The sequence below is a fragment of the Myotis lucifugus genome, unplaced genomic scaffold, assembly GCF_000147115.1.
Source record: "Myotis lucifugus unplaced genomic scaffold, Myoluc2.0 scaffold_9458, whole genome shotgun sequence".
NCBI lineage: Eukaryota > Metazoa > Chordata > Mammalia > Chiroptera > Vespertilionidae > Myotis > Myotis lucifugus.
In genome coordinates this window covers 1-6,311 of record NW_005880506.1, presented here as the reverse complement: position 1 = coordinate 6,311, position 6,311 = coordinate 1, and the positions used below count along the sequence as shown (strand labels likewise).

General features: G+C 50.7%; 1 pseudogene; it reads left to right on the top strand.

The window, feature by feature from the left end:
• Positions 1-470: 470 nt before the first annotated feature.
• Positions 471-645, top strand: LOC111824868 (annotated as a pseudogene).
• Positions 646-6,311: the final 5,666 nt, after the last annotated feature.

The window sequence follows — 6,311 nt, the reverse complement described above, 5'->3', positions numbered from 1 at the left end:
AGATACTTAGCTCATTAATTTTTTTTATTCATCCTTATTAATGTGAATATTTAAAGCTATGAATTTACCTCCAAGTACTGCTTTACTTAGGTTCTGCTATGCAGTGTCTCAACTAGGGTTATTTTCTATGAAATTTTAACTTGATTTATTTTCTGACCAAAGACAATTTAAGAGTTTCAAAACTAACAGGTAGTAAGGTCTTTTTTGTTTAGTTTTGTAGTTTGGTATTAATTTCTGGTAATTGGAGAATGCTGTCTATTCTGTACTACTTTTCATTATATATTGGTTTTTTAAATAATAATTTAATAGGTGGTCATTTGTAAACGTTCAGATGTTCATGTGCAAAGGAGTAGTCTGTTTTTAAGATAAAGAGTTTAATATACATTAACTAAATCTCAAATTAAGTTATCAGGTCCTTTCTAATCTGACTTGTTTTCTTGTATACACGTCTATGGAAGATGAATTAATTAGCACTTACCTGGCAGGGGAGATGCCGTGATCACGAAGGTGGTTTTCCGGGGGCCCGGCTTATCCATTGCTCTCGGATGTGCTGACTCCTGCGATTTCCCCAAATGTGGGAAACTTGACTGTGCAATTTGTGATAGTGGGGGGGAGGGGGGAAGAAAGATGAATTAAAATTTCCTACTACAATTGTGTTTTTCACTCTTTCGCCTTGTATTTCTTTCAATTGTAAGAATGCAGATACTGTACTGTGTTATGTAATGCTGTTGAACTAACTCAAAAAGGATCTGGAGGTTTTGCTAGAAATAAATAAGTTGGGTGTTTTTTTTTATTGTTGTTGTTTTTAAAATAAATTTTATTGATTTTTTTTTTTACAGAGAGGAAGGAAGAGGGATAGAGAGTTAGAAACATCGAGAGAGAAACATCGACCAGCTGCCTCCTGCACACCCCCTACTGGGGATGTGCCCACAACCAAGGTACATGCCCTTGACCGGAATCAAACCTGGGACCCTTTAGTCCGCAGGCCGACGCTCTATCCACTGAGCCAAACTGGTTAGGGCTGTTGTTGTTTTTAAATTGAGGGAGAGGAAGAGAGAGAGAGAGAGAGAGAGAGGGAGAGAGAGAGAAGAGAGAGAGAAACATTTACTTGTTGTTCCACTTATATATCCATTCACTGATTGATTCTTGTATGTGCCCTGACCAGGGATCGATCCCACAACCTTGGCGTATCAGGATGACACTCTAACCAACTGAGCTATCTGGCCAAGGTTGAGAAAGATTTATTCAAGGATCTTAGAGTTTAAAAACTATGAACTTAGCTAGACCAAACCCAGAAGTGTTTGAAAGAAGAAAGAAAAGTTAAGAGTTGTTCTAGTAAAAAGTACATTTTTGAGAAGTATCACTTCTGCACTCAGCCCTAGAATTAGTCCAGGATGGTTATCAGTCAGATGTCGGACATCTGGATGAGGGCGCTAGGTGGTCAAAGATGGGCACCAGGAACTCTGGTCACAATGAATGGTTTGGATAATGAACGCCAGGTGGTCTGGATATATGAGTCCTTTGGGGGTGGGTGGGGGTCAAGGTTACCTGGAGGTTTGATGTATGTGTATCAAGGCATTGATGCAGGACTAGAAAGTTCGAAAGTTTACATTCCCAGGCTTGTTAGAACAAGAATGGAATCATTTCCTCATGTCTCAACCCACTTGATTTTAGTAATTTAGCAGCTTGACTAGAGCAGTGGTCGGCAAACTGCGGCTCGCGAGCCACATGCGGCTCTTTGGCCCCTTGAGTGTGGCTCTTCCTAAGCCTTAGGAGTACCCTAATTAAGTTAATAACAATGTACCTACCTATATAGTTTAAGTTTGGCTCTCAAAAGAAATTTCAATCGTCGCACTGTTGATATTTGGCTCTGTTGACTAATGAGTTTGCCGACCACTGGACTAGAGTAACTCCATCTTATGTCTTCACTCTGTTTCTCAATGCACAAATATTAATGCCTGCTCTGGTACAGTGTAGGTACGTGATATCCTCCCTGTGACTTGCACGCATTGTCATTTTAAAGTGCTCCTCTTGGTCTCCTCTAATGTTGTGCCTTGAACGTGACCCCTGCTTTCGGTTGGCTTTTGCCTGTTACCTCTTGCACCACCCTTCTATCTTCATTCTTTCTGAGTCTTCCTGTCTGGGCAGTATCTTTTGCCTCCAGCTCAGCGTGGAATGTGAACCATCTAGCAGGCATTTCCCTTTACAGATGAGTTAACCTATTTGCATATATCGATGTGACAAATCCATCTTGGTCTCAGTGAAGTCGTTTTATTTAATACTTTCTAGGTTTTGCAGGTTATAAAATATTTGCTTAATTTGGGTGCAAGTGTTTCTCCTGATATATTGGGAATTTTGTAGCTGTGTACTTGTGGTTACCTTGTTAATTTCACATAGCTCCCTTAATCCTTTATTTCTCTAAAGAGTGTCCATTGACTTCCAGCTATGAGTAATAATGGCACTATTATTTGTTTGTTTTTTAATATATTTTTATTAATTTTAGAGAGGAAGGGAGAGGGAGAGAGAGATAGGAACATCAATGATGAAAGAGAATTATTGATCAGCTGCCTCCTGCACACCCCCCACTGGGGACCAAGCCCACAACCTGGGCATGTGCCCTTGACCTGAATCGAACCTGGGTCCCTTTGGTCTGCAGGCCAACGCTCTATCCACTGAGCCAAATCGGCTAGGATGACACTATTTTTTTCTTCCTCCTTCCTTCCCTCTACCTCCTTAATTTTAAATGAAAACAGACATCAGGATAAATACATGAATTTATTATAAAAACCTCCTAATATATAAAAACCTAGGGTCCATAACATCTAAAATGACCGAAGGCTCGACAGAATGCTAGGCTGCGCGTGCAGCAGGCTCCAGGGGGCGGGGACTGGCGAGCGGGCTGAACTGCTGACCTCTGGGGAGAGAGAGAGGTGGGGCTGATCAGCGGCTACCACGGCTGCTGGTGAGGCCTGGAGAGAGAGAGAAGCAGGGTCTGATCTGCATCCTCTGACTCACATCTCCGCTCCCCTCCCAGAGCTGGGGTGGCCACGGAACTTTCTGGGAAGAACTTTGGAGTCAGACAAGGCCCACCTGTACTGATTGCAGTTTCCACGGTTGTGAAGTGGGATAATGGGAATATTGCTGATCATTTGCTGTGGGAAGATGGATGGGAGGGGCACACAGGTGGAGCCAGCCCTGCCTGCCAGCATGGATGGGGCTCAGAAATGAGGAGCTATCATTAGCACTGGTGGCACATTATTATTATACTAGAGGCCCGGTGCACGAAATTCGTGCACTGGGGATGGGTGGGGGTCCCTTAGCCCAGCATGTGCCCTCTTGCAGTCCGGGACCCCTCCCTTGTTACTGCCCACCTGCTTGCTGCTTCCTACCGCTCGGCTTGCTGCTCCTTAGTTCTGCCACGAAGGCCTTGGGTCTGCTGGGTGCCGGGCCTGTGGGTTTGTGTCTCTGATACCCCCAGCAGCCCCAGCACCTTGATGGCCGGGCTTGGGGCTGCGGGTCTTTGATCAGGGCCCCAGCAGCCCCAGCACCAAGGTGGCGGGCCTTGGGGCTGCTGGGTACAGGCCCCCCATTGCATGTTTGTGTCTTCTATCAGGCCCCCAGCAGCCCTAGAAGCCCCAGCACCACCTAAATAACTTAAGGGAAACTTTATTTAGTCTTCTTTTAAAAGCAATCTAGTTTAAAAATGAGTTGCGGTTAAGACAGAACAAAGAACATGGTACCTAAGAGTGAGATAGACTGACAGAGGAGACGCTGGGCACTGGTCAGGGGCTTACATGCCAACTGTTCTCCACCTGGGAAATGATGTAAAATCGGTTTCTTTAGTTTTCTGCTTAATGGCCTTCTCCAGCACTGAGGTCAGAGGAGCCGCCTTCCAGCCCCCAGGCTGCTTCTCAGAGCCGGAAATTTCGCCATAGGCCTCTGCCTAGGACAGGACCTCTGCACCCCCAGGGTGCATAAACACCCAGGGCTTCCGTCAGGCTCCGCTGATCCCGGGCCGGGATGCCTCTTGGCTCTGCTGATCCCGGGGAGCGACTGCAGAGGGAGAGGGATAGACAGGAGCAGCGAGCCAAGGAGGGCTCACGGGCCGCAGGCCCGGGGCTGCGGAAGTTGCCAGAAAAGAAAAAGAAGAAAGATGAAAAAGGACCCTGGCCCTGGATCTGCCCTCCACGGAGGACTTCGACGCCCTGGTCTCGGCCGCCATGAAGGCTGATAACACCTGTGGCCTCCTCAAGTGCTGGGCCAGCGTTGTGACTCTGGGCCAGCTCTGCCCACACTGCAGCCACTGCTACTGCCTCAGCCACTGCCCGCCTGAGATCCATGGCTGTGGGGAGAGGGCCCGCGCCCACGCCCAGCAGAGAATCAGCCAGGAGGCAGTGCTGTATGCCGGCAGTGGGGCCAAGGACCGGTCCCTGGACCCTGCCAAGAGGGCCCAGCTGCAGAGGAGCCTGGATAAGAAGCTGGGCGAGCTAAGCAGCCAGAGGAGGAGCAAAAGGAGGGAGAAGGAGATGTGAGCTGGCCCTCACACCCTCCGGCCTTGTCTTTGCAAATGCGGGTGGGGGCAAGCGGCAGTCCCTGGTGCTTTCTGTGCCTTATAGCTGCTCCGGTGACCAGGGCTGCATGAGCAAGCGAGGGGCCTCTGGGAGGAGGTGGGTCCTCGGGCCCAGCGTGCCCTGCCTTGCGCTGGGGTGGGGGCGGGCTGCAGTGGCTGTTCCCTGGACCTTGCTGGGGAGAGCTGCCCCAGGTCTCAGTTTTGCTGGCACCAGGGCCCCCTGGGGCTCTCCGAGGTCCCTGCCAACTGCTTTAAGAGAACCTTTAAGAGGTTCCGGGAGTCCAGGGTTGCCGCCTGGCCTGCAACTCGGCCCTCCCGCCCTCTGATAGCCATGGTGGGGGTCCTCGGTTGCCTCCTGGCCTGCGCCCAGGCCCTCCTGCCCTCTGATTGCCATGGTGATTGCGGGCCCAGGCCAGCCGGCAACCCCGGCCCGGGGGGGGTGGGTCCGAGGTTGCCGCCTGGCCTTTGGCCCGGCCCTCCCACCCTCCGATCACCATGGTGGGGGTCTGAGGTTGCCGCCTGGCCTTTGGCCCGGCCCTCCCGCCCTCCGAACGCCATCGTGGGAGTCCGAGGTTGCCGCCTGGCCTATGCCCGGCCCTCCCGCCCTCCGATCACCATGACGGGGACCACATTGCCTCCTGGCCTGCTCCCCGCCCTCCCGCCCTCCGATCGCCATGGTGGGGGTCCTCGGTTGCCGCCTGGCCTGCACCAGGCCCTCCTGCCCTCCAATCGCGATGGCGATCACCGGCTGCAGGCCTGCCGGCAACCTGGGCTTTCTGATGGTGATCACCGGCTGGGGGGTGGGGAAAGGTGGCCTTTGCCCACCCCCCAGCTCTTGCCTGCCGCCTAGGTTGCTGATCACCATTCTTCAGTCCTTCCCCTTTCGCCTCCCATCATTGCGAGTATGCAAATTAACCGCCATCTTTGTTGGCGGTTACCGCCATCTTGGCTGACAGTTAATTTGCATATACTCACTGATTAGCCAATGGGAAGGGTAGCGGTCCTACGCTAATTACCATGTTTCTCTTTTATTAGTGTAGACTAGAGGCCCGGTGCACGAAATTCATGCAGGGGAGAGGGGAAGGTCCCCTCAGCCCAGACTGCACCCTCTCCAATCCAGGACCCCTTGGGGGATGTCCGACTGCCAGTTTAGGCCCAATCCAATACCAGCAGTCAGACATCCCTCTCACAATCCTGGACCTCTGGCTCCTAACTGCTCACTTGCCTGCCTGCCTGATTGCCCCTAACTGCCCCCCCTGCAAGCCTGATCACCCCTAACTGCCTCTGCCTGCCAGCATGGTCACCCCTAACTGCCCCCCTGCTGGCCTGATCATCCCCAACTGCCCCCACCCCCCACCCCGCCGGCCTGGTTGGCCCACACAGCCTGCTGCTCGGTCGTTTGGTCACCCCTCACTAACCCCCCTGCCGGCCTGGTCGCCCCACGCAGCCTGTTCGGTTGTCCGTTCGGTTACGATGGTCGCTTAGGCTTTTATATAGATAGATTAGCCTATATTATTATTATATCAGTCATGTTGGTTCTTTACATTAAAGGGCAAAATCTCATGTGAATATGCAGATGAGCTTTCCCATGTCCTCACTGTGGCTCCATGCAGAGCCCCCTCTGAGGGCAAGTACTATTTTGATTTTTACCACCATAGATGAACTTTGCCTGTTTTTTGTACTTTTTATTTTATTTTTTAATTGATTTTTTTTTTTTTTTTTTTTTTTAGAGGGAGAGAAA